Source organism: Mytilus californianus, unplaced genomic scaffold (assembly GCF_021869535.1).
Source record: "Mytilus californianus isolate M0D057914Y unplaced genomic scaffold, xbMytCali1.0.p SCAF_13, whole genome shotgun sequence".
Classification (NCBI taxonomy): domain Eukaryota; kingdom Metazoa; phylum Mollusca; class Bivalvia; order Mytilida; family Mytilidae; genus Mytilus; species Mytilus californianus.
In genome coordinates this window covers 4680471-4693000 of record NW_026262615.1, presented here as the reverse complement: position 1 = coordinate 4693000, position 12530 = coordinate 4680471, and positions in this window count along the sequence as shown.

The following is a 12530-nucleotide window of genomic DNA, read 5'->3' as shown; positions in this document are numbered from 1 at the left end:
ATTCATTTATTCTTATAAATATGTATATACAGGGGATAGATTAATAGAATCATGTGCAAAACAGTGTAGCCGAGACCATTGATTGGAGCGCTAAAATATCCCATTGACTGGGTCAGATAAGGTGAACGTTCGTCTGTAACGCCCACAACTCACAACGTATTTATTATAGACATTTAAACTGTGGGGTCACCAAAGGGTCTCAACGCCTAAATAAAATAATTCGAAAAACTAATCAGGAATAACCTTTGTGTTTTGATTTATATTGAATACTTTAACGTTCTTTACTAGTGTTTTTGTTATGTTTTGATAATGAATTTTTATGATATCGGACGTTCTTTCAGCAAAAAAGGATTTAACTGGCTTTAAAAGTTACAATGGATGTGTTGATTATCATCTTTTTTTCGGACGTCAAAGCGATTTAACAATTGCGGTTGTCCAATTATGTCATTTTTTAACTTTTATCTGGTCAAAATTTTATTTTAGAACGAATGCATGATCAACTTTAAAAAGTGTGCAAACACAAAACATATAGACAAAATATACTTCTTTCCTGTCTTTTTCGTACTTGCAAGTTATTAGACAGTAAAAAGGCTATTTGGATCAAGCCTTATGAAATTTGCATTTACGTTTTTGAATAGGTACAGTCAAGTTTAGCGATTGATAATTCATTGATAACATTCTGGCGTATCACAAACAAACAACTTGCAACGTCTCATTTCATTGGCCGAAAGATTTAAATACAACAACAATTGTAGTGTGCACGTGAATTGACACAGGTGACCGACAATGGAATGTACTACGTTACTACGAAAAAACAATGATTTTTGGTCGAAATAATTAAATAAGTATTTTGTGAATTTCAAATAGTGGGGTCGAAATATTATACTAATAATTTGTGTTAAGTAATATTCTTTATGCATGCAGCACTTGTACCGCACTATGAAAAATATAAGGATAAAATAAAATACATGTGCCGCTTTTATACGGATGAATGTATGAAGTTCAACCACTTTAATTTCTTTCAGATTGACGCTAGGTTATTATCCTGACATTGTCGTAGTTACTTATAATAAGGATCTCATAATACTGATCCATTTCAAATTTATGATGGGTTGCACATTCCTCTTTTATTGTTTTCATGCTATAAAACGAAAATAAAGTAGCTAAGCGTTTGGTCATTCAGAAATGACGTGTCATAAACAAGCAAATTGTCCCCGAAAGATCGTATCATGTGTGCACGTGAATATAGATGTACTATGCAATGTACTATCATGGTCAGCACGAAATTCAAATGAATTCAGTGAAGGCATGTTGGTGTAAAAAGGTTTGAAATGTTTCATCGGCGAAGATTTTATTTTTGCATGTGTGGAACTAAAAAATAAATAAATACTTGTGAGAAATGTCGTAGTTTATAAGGAACTATATAAATGTACTGTTTTCCATTTTAATTGGTTGAAAATTTATCCTTTAATTTCATACCGTAAGAATAGAGCTTTGCATACCATTGTTGAACTATCCGCCAAAGTAACGTGTGGCATGCGTGCGTATTAAAATGAAATACAAAATCATACAAGTATGATAAACTTATAAACGAAATATTAAGAAATTAAGGATGACTACTGTAAAAGTATGTACAAAAATGGAGTCACCTTTTATCAATACATTTAGTGAATAACCACACTGTTTAAAACTGATTGTTTTCTATGCAACTATTTAAATATTTACAATATATAATTTTCAACCGAGGATAGCAAAACAGTTAATTATAAATTAAGAAAGTATATCGCTGGAGTTTATAAAGTACATTTCCTTCCACTGTGCCATGGTTTGCCATCTCCATTTTTCTCAACTACTATACTTGTGAAAAACCCTTGGCAACAGAAACATATTCAGCTTTTTTTTTAATCGACCCAATTTACATAGTAATGGACGACTTCGTACATTTTATGATCGCAAATAAAATATGTATATAATATACTGTGCACTGTAGTTCGTATATATACTGAGACCCTTTGGCAACCCCACAGTTTAAATGTTTATAATAAATACGTCGTGAGTTGTTGGCGTTACAGACGAACGTTCACCTAATCTGACCCAGTCAATGGGATATTTTAGCGCGCCAATCAATGGTCTCGGCTACACTGTTTTGCACATGATTCTACAATTACACAAATTAAATTATAAATTGCCTAACAATGTAACTTTAACACACTATTTAGTATGTAAATATTAAAATGTTAAAAATATTTACAATGCGATAAAAAATAAACGCAATATTTCGCTAGACAAACTAGCTTCATCGAGCGTGCATCTATCCAGATGAAATCGGATGCAGATAAGAAACTTTTGCAGCTCATTGTACATTAATTTTGCTGCCTGGTAAAAACTTCAAAGTTTCGATAAAGTTTAAGATTATTTTTTTAATTACAACATTTGTGGTTGAAGTATGCAACGTCCATTGGCCAATATTACAGATATATAAAGGACGATGCTGTATAATTAATCATTCTTTATCTTTCCTGAATCTTTTCTAGTCTTTTTCATTAAGCCCATCAGGTTCTTAAGTATGGAGCTGGTGGATCCTCAAGTTTTTTCTTCTCCTTCCCGCCGTGGTGTCCCACTCAGTGTTCACTTCTATGATTTGGAAAGGGACATTATCAAAGGGATGTTTCTTTGAGCGAAGATGTCTTGTGAGGGGACAGTTTTTGTTGGTTTTGTACCATGATCGATGGTTATTTAGCCGAATATTAAATTTGTCCATTGTTTCTTCCACATACTGAACTGAGTTCTCTGTTTTACAGTTGGAATTTATGTAGATGGTATAACTTTGTTTTGTAAAGGAGCTGATGAAAGAACTGCTAGTATTGGCAGCTTTACAGCATAAGCAAAACCAAAATTTGGAGTCATTTATTAAGTACGTGAGGTCTGATATAAAATCCTGCATAACAAATAAAAGAAATTATAACTTATCCAAATAAGAAAGCGTCGCTTTGAAAATGTTAAAAGAACAAGAGAATATTGTAATAAAACCCGCCGACAAAGGGGGCGCTGTAGTTGTTATGAATAAAACAGATTACATTGAAGAGGGTGAATTGTCAAATGTCAAACTCAAATTTTTACAAGTAATTAACCAAAGATCCGACACAAAATACCATTCGAAAGATCAACACCACCCTTCAAGAGATGTACGACCAAAAGCAGATCGATAATGACACCTTTGACTATCTTTGACCTCTTGAGAACGAGGCAGAACTGGATGATTCTATATGTTGCCTAAAATACACAAAACTGGCAATCCAGTTTGGCCTACTGTTTCAGTAAATAGTCATCCACCTGAAAAGATATCTGAATTTGTAGACCATCACTTAAGAACTCATGTTAAAGAACTCCTCTCTTCAGGATACGACTGATTATTTAAAGAAAATGGAGAGCCGTAATCCTTTACCAAACAGTACCATACTCGCATCCATGGACTTTTCTTCTTTATATACCAATATTCCACAAAACGAAGGAATAGCAGAATGTGACGAGGTATGGAACACTTGTAGTGACAAAAATTCTCCAACTGAGTGCCTTGTTACACTTCTGAAACTAGTGCTGAAGAACAACAACTTTTCTTTCAATGACAAACACTATCTACAGATAGCCGGCACTAGTATGGACAAAAAAATGGCCCCTTCATATGCCAACATATTTATGGGCCAACTTGAAAAACGCATATTGGCTAGTGCTCCATACCAGCCATTATCATGATTTCGATTTATTGACGATATTTATTTTAAATGGACAGATACACAAGACCGTCTGAATGAATTTCTAGAACACTTTTTCCACCATTAAATTAGATTTACACACGAAACATCAATGGAGAAAATAAACTTCCTAGATACTACGAGTTACATCCAGAACGAAACCATTATAGCGTATCTCCATACGAAGAAAACAGACAAACATCAATTTCTCTTTCTTAAAAGTTGCCACCCTAAACACTGCTACTGTGGTATTCCTTTCAGTCAGGCATTGCGAATCGAGAGAATATGCTCAACTGAAAATAAATAAAATGCTAGACTTGGACAACTCCGTAAACATCTAGTTGTTCGAGGATACAATAACAACAGCACTGATTCAGCTTTCGAAAAAGCAAACAGAACTGGCCGCCAAGAACTTCTGGAATACAATGATAATAATAAAGGATTCAACAGAACACCTCTTGTACTCACTTACCATCCTGATTTTAAAAATGTGTCATTCATTGTTCAAAAGCATTGGAAAATTATAGAAAATGACTCCAATTTGAAAAAAAACAAATATTTTCCTTACCACCACTCATGGCCTTTGGAGGACATAAAAACATCCGTGACAAATTAGTGACAGCTGTATTAATAAAGCCACCTACTCCACCTCCCGGTTGCTACAAAAAATGTAGGAGAAGGAATTGCTTATACTGTAAAGCTGCCAATACTAGCAGTTCTTTCATCAGTTCCTTTACAAAACAAAGTTATACCATCTACACAAATTCCAACTGTAAAACGAAGAACTCAATTTATGTATTAACATGTAACACCTGTGGCATTCAGTACGTGGGGGAAATAATAGACAAATTTAATATTCACTAAATAACCATCGATCATTTTACAACACCAACAAAAATTGTCCTCTAACAAGACATCTTCGCTCAAAGAATAAAATTGAGAATGGAAATGAGGAATATGTCAAAGAGACAACAACCCGACCAAAGAGCAGACAACAGCCGAAGGCCACCAATGGGTCTTTAACGCAGCGAGAAAATCCCGCACCCGGAGGTGGTCCTCAGCTTTTGATAATGTCACTTTCCAAATTTTAAAAGTGAGAACTGAGTGGGACACCACGGCGAGAAGGAGAAAAGAAAACTTGTGGATCCATCAGCTTCATACTTTAGAACCTGATGGGCATAATGAAAAAGACTAGAGACGATTCAGGAAAGATAAAGAATATTTATTTATACAGCATCGTCCTTTATACCTCTGTAATATTGGCCAATGGACGTTGCAAACTTCAACCACAAATTTTGTAATTAAAATAATAATCTTGAACTTTATCGAAACTTTGAAGTTTTACAAGGCAGCAAAATTCATGTACAATGAGCTGCAAAAGTTTCTTATTTGCATCCGATTTCACCTGGATAGACACAAGCTCGACAAAGCTAGTTTGTCTAGCGAAATATTGCGTTTATTTTTTATCGCATTGTAAAAATATATTTAACATTTTGATATTTACATACTAGATAGTGCGTTAAAATTACATTGTTCAGCAATTTATATATATATATATGTTGTGTACAAGTTATCATGTTGTACAAATTATAATTTGTACAAAAAAATTGTAATTTGTACAAAAAGTGCTTGTACAAAATTCCCTTATAACTTGTACAATAATTTATAGTATGGATTTTGTTAACAAATGTATTGATACACACTATATAATTTTTATTCAATGACCATAAAATAAACCTTATTTACAAAATACAAAAGTAGTACTGTATCATTTGTTTGAGCATGTGAGTGAATTATGGCATCGGGAATTGCACAACATCTATTGCTTTTTACATTTACATTTAGAAGAGCTGCACCCCCTTTGTATTTACATGAAACAAACCCCTAGACACCAGTTTTTGGAAGCTTTTAACTGTTTCACGTAGCGAAAGTTGAAGCTCGGGAACCGTTGCTGCGAATAAAGATGTGTCTTTAACGGCTTCAATTACATTTCTGGACAAATATCCTGTTGAAATTTCTACAGCTGTTCCAATGCAGTACCCATATTCTCCAGATTCAATAATTACACTTAAGATGTTTCGAGGATCAGTTGGGGCATGATGATACCGAGGAATTGGTATAATGATATTATTCCCCACAGAAAGTTCTGATAATTTCCGTTTTGTTTTCTTGGTTAGATATTCAGCTTGGATCTGTTGGCAAAACAGCACACGCTTCCTGGCACGTATGATTGGTGTTTCAACGTCAGTGTCATCCTGATTGTCACTCGGGCCAATTTCTATTATCCTAGCAGAATTGTCACTGGGCCAATTTTTATTATTCTATTAGAAATGTCACTGGGGCCAATTTGTATTGTACTATCAGAATTAACTGGCATGCATGTATCAATTACATTTCCTGTCCCCATCTGGGTATTTTTTTATTTTGTAAATAAGGTTTATTGTGTGGTCATTGCATAAAAATTCTTTAGTGTGTATCAATGCTTTTTTTATGACAAAATCCATACTATAAATTATTGTACAAGTTATAAGTGAATTTTAGTCAAATTTAATTTGTACAAACACTACAAATTATAATTTGTACAGTTTTTTTGTACAAATTATAATTTGTACAAAATGATAACTTGTACACAACATATTTATTCCTTGCCTAACCTGTTGATAATTTTTATTTAATCAACGTGTGGTTCATCTCAGTTCTTCATTGGTTAAAATTCTATTATGACGTCAAATTTTCTTGCTTTCCCTTGAATTTCTATTATGACGTCACGTGGAAAGGCGACCATGTCTGATGACGTTACATAGAAAGACCACATCTTTTTGCAGATCATTGGAAAGGAAGGATTAAAAGTTTATCTGCATATCGTATAAAAACCATTAGAGAAACTTATTTTACCACTAAATCTCGTGCAAAACGATATTTCTCCATTCTCGACAGTCAAATTTTGAATATTTAAAACGCTCGGCGATCTAGGGTTTTAAATTCAAAAATCTAACTGTATCCAGTGGACATGTTGGAGAAATATCGTAATAAATTGTATGTCTTTGGAATGGGAATTGATGTTAAGCGTTCTAAAGCATTTTGGTTTTAATGAATCATTCATATCATGGGCGGAAACATTATATAGGGGAATACAGACGTGTGTTAATATAAATAATGGATGGGTATCCTACATTTTTGAAAACTCTAGAGGAATTCGTCAAGGATGCTTTTTATCTGCTTTACTTTTTGTTTTATCAGTCGAAAGTATGGCAAACCTCGGACATTAGAGGTATTCGGATTACTATAGATGATTAAACACATAGCATCAAAATATCACAATTGGCTGATGATACAACACCTTTTTTATGGTTCAAAAACAGATATATCAAAACTATGAAAATAATTGAAACATTTGGTTCTTTCTCAGGTCTGATGTTAAATTGTAGTTAAACATAAGGCATTTGGATTGGGCCGCTAGAAAATGGCACAGATAAATTTGATAGCATATACTGGACGGACAAACCTGTTAAAGCTTTAGACATTTATTTTTGGTCATGACAGACACGGAATCATATAAAAAGTTAAATTGGAAACCTAAAATAGATAACACGAAATCCTTAATTAAAACATGGGAAAAAAGAAAATTAACAATGTTTGGGAAAATATTGATCATAAAATCTTTAATACTACCAAAGTTTACATCTTGGGCTACTTCATGTACAGTTCCAGACAATTACATTTGAAAAAATTGAAAGCTGCTGTTTCAAATGTATTTGGGAAGGTAAAAATGACAAAGTAAAAAGAAACACACTTATCGGCGAATATCAAAAAGGGGGGTTAAGAATGGTTGATTTTGACAGTTATTTTGCAGCACTGAAAGCTTCATGGGTTTCCAAGTGAATAACAACATATCTGCCGAACTGGAAGATTATTTCTACTAACAATTTCGGTAAAAACTTTCTTGTCTCTTAACATGAATTTAGATAACATAAAATCACTAAACGAACTTGGAAAAATACTGGATTTTTATTTACAGGTTATTTCAAGTTGAGGAGGTCTAGCAAAATTTACAGATCACTTTTCGTATATCAGAAAACAGCATTGTTTGGGGAAATAGATACATTAAATATTGCAACAAAAGCTTATCCTTCTGGGTAACAAGTGGATTGGTTTATATTAAAGACATATTGGATCGTAAGGAAAGTATTATTTTAAAAGTTAACCAATAAGTCAAACTGGATTGCAGAGTTTAAGATGTTGAAATCTTTCATCCCAAAAAGAATGGCAACAAGTTTAAAAAAAAGTAAAATCAATATATGTAAGGATAAATTGTAGTAGAAAGAAAACATACAAAGCCATCTGTATCAATATTTGGACAAGATATATAAAATTGGAATACACACCACGTATGTCATCTGTAAACGATTTTATATTTTAAATTTAAAAATCTGCCTCAGTGTGTTATTCCTACAAAGCAGTTACTATTGAAACGGAAAACTTCTGAGGATAACAAATGCAATTTTTGTAAAACTTGCATTTGTTACATAATCATTTTAAAAAGATTTTTGGGAGAAAGTAAATTATCTTCAAGCAAACATCAATTTTCAAAACAAGAAATTAGCAAAACATATAGAATTTTGAATTCAAAATTTCAGACCAAAGATACTGTGGTTTTAACTATTTTTTTGACAGTTTTAGATTTCTGTATTTACAAGTCCTTCTATGTTTCCGAGCAAAACTTAAAATTCTAAGATGTGTATGATATGTTTATAAAAGGGTTATGAATGAGAACAAAACAGTATCTCAAAATATCTTTTTCATAAAATAAAATGATTGATAAAATAGACAAAAAAGTTATATTTTATAATATTCTGATCATTTTCCTGGATACTCAGAAATCATTTCTCAGGGATACTTCTTTAGAATTTGGACAGTGAATTAAAAACGTAACAGGCAATATCCGAAGAATAAATATATGTATTTGTTGTTGAAAAAAGAGAAATATCGTATGCAGTAATAGAATCTATAAATATAAACATGTATCATAAATTTTCGGCTCAATATTAGAATATAGATGAAAAAATGTTAACAAGACCATGTGATTTGACTAGTATTAGAACGCAGCATCTCCTTTGTGATTTGACTAGTATTAGAACGCAGCATCTCCTTTGTGATTTGACTAGTATTAGAACGCAGCATCTCCTTTGCAGGCGCTGCTGGAATGTTGTAACATAGAAATGCGAAGTTCACAACAGAAAGCTTGAGCCCATCTCCTAAGTCGTAAGATTGTTTTGGTATCATGTATATAAAAATATCACACTGATCGATATTTGAAAAGGGGTTGGGAGACACTACATAATAGCCTTGTTTAATACCCAACGTTGTAATGACCCTGTCGTTAGCCGAAACCGCAACAGTCTTTATATTTAGTTATATGTTTTGCTTTATAGCAGTAGGGTTGGGATATCGTTTATAGTTTAATTTATCAGGGCGATCTAGAGTTTGTCATATTGTAAAGACAGTTTATTATGTGTTAGTCCAAATAATTATGACTTCGTCACAGCATTAATTTAAAATAGCCTTTCAAGACCGTCATAATCATGATAATTATTTGGACTAGTATTGTGAAAATAATTGTGAATTGGATCTCGTTCCACATACTTGTATGAATTTCAAGATTAAATATACGTCACAAAAATACTTCACTTTTTGTGGCGTTGATCCATCCCTGTGACATAATCTTCAATTTGTTGAAGGCGGTCACTATATGGTAGAATAGAAAATATGTGACGCGCAGTTTGTGGTGTCGTCAATGGGAGATGTCCGTTGTTATTCTGCCGTTTGACATTCATACGTTTGCAACATAGTACATTGTACAGTAAACCAATAACATATTGTGATTGCATAAAGTGGACCAATCATTTCACTCTGGTAAACCAACGGTCTAATTTATATAAAAAAAACGAGAAACGAGAAACGAAAAACACATATGAACCACACAAACAAACGACAACCACAGAACAACAGTTTCCTGACTCAGGAAAGGTGCATAAGAATGCAGCAGGTTTAAACGTTTTAACATGTTAAACCCCGCCACATTCTTTGTGTGCCTGTCCCAGGTCAGGAGCCTGCAGTTCAGTGGTTGTCGTTGGCTCATGTTTGTCATATTTGTTTTTCGTAAATTGTTCTGTTATAAATTAGGTCTTCTCGTTGAGTGGCAGTGTTAAAGAATCCCGATATTGTAAGCCTGACAGGGTTAAGGAATCCCGATATTGTAAGCGTGACAGGGTTAAGGAATCCCGATATTGTAAGAGTGGCAGGGTTAAGGAATCCCGATATTGTAAGAGTAGCAGGGTTAAGGAATCCTGGTATTGTTAGCTGGACAGGGTTAAGGAATCCCGATATTGTACGAATGGCAGGGTTAAGGAATCCCGATATTGTAAGAGTGGCAGGGTTAAGGAATCCCGATATTGTAAGAGTGGCAGGGTTAGGGAATCCCGATATTGTACGAGTGGCAGGGTTAAGGAATCCCGGTATTGTTAGCGGGATAGGGTTAAGGAATCCCGATATTGTAAGAGTACATGTAGTGTGTTTGAGTTGTTTCTTGGTTTTAGGGATAAACTATAAAGACTTGTCCTTTATGTACGAAAGAGTTAGGATACAAATGAAGTAGAAATGATGTAGCGTACGGATCAATTATACAGCAACCCAAGAACCAAAATGGTCTTCAACAAGTACCGAAAAACTTTCATAGGTCTATCATTAACAACTATACGTGTAATTTTCAAGATTATTTTCTGAAATATAAATGAATTCTGCTTTCAAAACATTTGGTGTTGCGAGTACCTGATTATGGCTTTCTTAGAAAAATGCAATCTCAGTAATAAAATGGTATTGCCAAATAATTAGATTATATGTACATAAACGTGCCATTTGATTCCGTAGTGTCGAAATTATGTTTATTCATTTCCCTATAAAATGCCGCATGTCAATGACTGTACGCGCTCTTCTTGATAACGTTACAACAATGCACAGGAAAAACAAAAATACAAAAACAAAAAGTCTTGAATTAGTCCAGGGGCGTAGTAATTACATACAACTGGTGTAAACTTAGCGGAACTCTTTATATTATGGACATTGTTTAGAAAATACTAGCTACATAGTTGTCGGTACCACCGCCATAACGTATACTCGCCTTGCGTGCAAAAAAAAAAAAAAGAAAGAAAAAAAAAAAAATATAATCCCTTTAGGCTTAACAAAAAAAACTTGAAATTTGTTATGCTCCGCTTCGCCCCAAAGCACACATCTTACTAGAAACGAAGACTCTTCAACTCGTATCGATCCGGGAATAATGACTGTTACCTTGTGAACTAGTTCAAAATTGACTAAGTATGTAGGTCTTGACAACACGAATAGTTCATTTTCACATCACGTCGACTTATTCTAGTCCTGGTGTGCATGTAATATTTGCTACTGGACATTAATAACCATTCAATCAAACAATAGTTTCCGTATACTAGTGGATGAGAATTTGGTTCTGCTGTTATTATAAAAAAAATACACATTTTCCAGTATATATATTACGTTTTCATTTATTTTACAAAAAAACATCTTGTATATCGGAATTCCTTAACCCTGCCACTCTTACAATATCGGGATTCCTTAACCCTGCCACTCTTACGATATCAGGATTCCTTAACCCTGCCACTCTTACAATATCGGGATTCCTTAACCCTCCCAACCTTACGATATCAGGATTCCTTAACCCTGCCACTCTTACGATATCAGGATTACTTAACTCTGCCACTCTTACGATATGAGGATTCCTTAACCCTGCCACTCTTACCATATTAGGATTCCTTAACCCTACCACTCTTACAATATCAGGATTTCTTAACCCTGCCACGCTTACAATATCGAGATTCCTTAACCCTGCCACTTTTACAATATCGGGATTCCTTAACCTTGCCAAGCTTACAATATCGGGATTCCTTAATCCTGCCACTCTTACAATATCGGGATTCCTTACCCTGCCACTCTTACAATATCGGGATTTCTTAACCCTGCCACTCTTACAATGTCGGGATTCCTTAACCCTGCCTCGCTTACAATATTGGGATTCCTTAAGCTTGCCTTGCTTACAATATCGGGATTCCTTAAGCTTGCCTCGCTTACAATTTCGGGATTCATTAAGCTTGCCTCGCTTACAATATCAGGATTCCTCAAGCTTGCCTCGCTTACAATATCGGAATTCCTTAAGCTTGCCTCGCTTACAATATCGGGATTCCTTAACCCTGCCTCGCTTACAATATCAGGATTCCTTAACCCTGCCACTCTTACAATATCAGGATTCCTTAACCCTGCCACTCGTACAATATCGGGATTCCTAAACCCTGACACTCGTACAATATCGTAATTCCTTAACCCTGCCACTCTCACAATATCGGGATTCCTTAACCCTGCCACCTTTACGATATCAGGATTCCTTAATCCTGCCACTCTTACAATATCGGGATTCATTAACCCTTCCAACCTTACGATATCAGGATTCCTTAACCCTGCCACTCTTACGATATCAGGATTACTTAACCCTACCACTCTTACGATATGAGGATTCCTTAACCCTGCCACTCTTACCATATCAGGATTCCTTAACCCTGCCACTCTTACAATATCAGGATTTCTTAACCCTGCCACGCTTACAATATCGGGATTCCGTAACCCTGCCACTTTTACAATATCGGGATTCCTTAACCTTGCCAAGCTTACAATATCGGGATTCCTTAATCCTGCCAC